Source organism: Myotis davidii, unplaced genomic scaffold (genome assembly GCF_000327345.1).
Source record: "Myotis davidii unplaced genomic scaffold, ASM32734v1 scaffold233, whole genome shotgun sequence".
NCBI lineage: Eukaryota > Metazoa > Chordata > Mammalia > Chiroptera > Vespertilionidae > Myotis > Myotis davidii.
Window position 1 is genome coordinate 3,129,679 of NW_006285917.1, and position 733 is coordinate 3,130,411.

The following is a 733-nucleotide window of genomic DNA, read 5'->3' on the forward strand; positions in this document are numbered from 1 at the left end:
GTACGTTGGAGTCCTCTGTCACTGAAGCAAGCAAGCCTCATGTTCGCTTTAAGCTGCCTGGCTGCCGGCCGCCATCTTGGCTGGCAGTTAATTTGCATATTGCCCTGATTAGCCAATGGGAAGGGTAGCGGTCGTATGCTAATTACCATGTTTCTCTTTCATTAGATAGGATATATATACACAAACACACACATACACATACATACACACACACACACAAACACACTAGTGACCCAGTACACAAATTTCTGTACATTGAAAGGAAATTAATTAGAAGGTGGCCAGCAGGGTAGGACAGGGAAAGACGGCCAAACATGCCCTGGAGCCAATGGTTGGCCACACTTGCGTGGTGCTGCAGCTCGAAGGGAGTGAGCGGGGTTCCTCTGGAGGTGAGATCCCGCGGCCTGGTGGAATTGTTTGCACGGCCCTGCAAGGAATCGGGCTCTCTCCTCTTTGATTCCTGGGTGCATCACCCAAGAACCACTTCTGCCAAGTCACTGCAGCTCAGCAGCTCCTGCATTGAGTGTCTGCCCCCTGGTGGTCAGTGCGCATCATACCTACTGGACCGTCCATCAGTTGCTTAGTCTTTTATCTACACTAAAAATAGACAAATATGTAAATTGACCATACCTCCATGACACCCCACCGCCAATCAGGATGGAATATGCAAATTGGCAGGACAAAGATGCTGGTGGCCATGGAGCCAGCCAGAGAGGGCAGGAGGCTAAGGTCT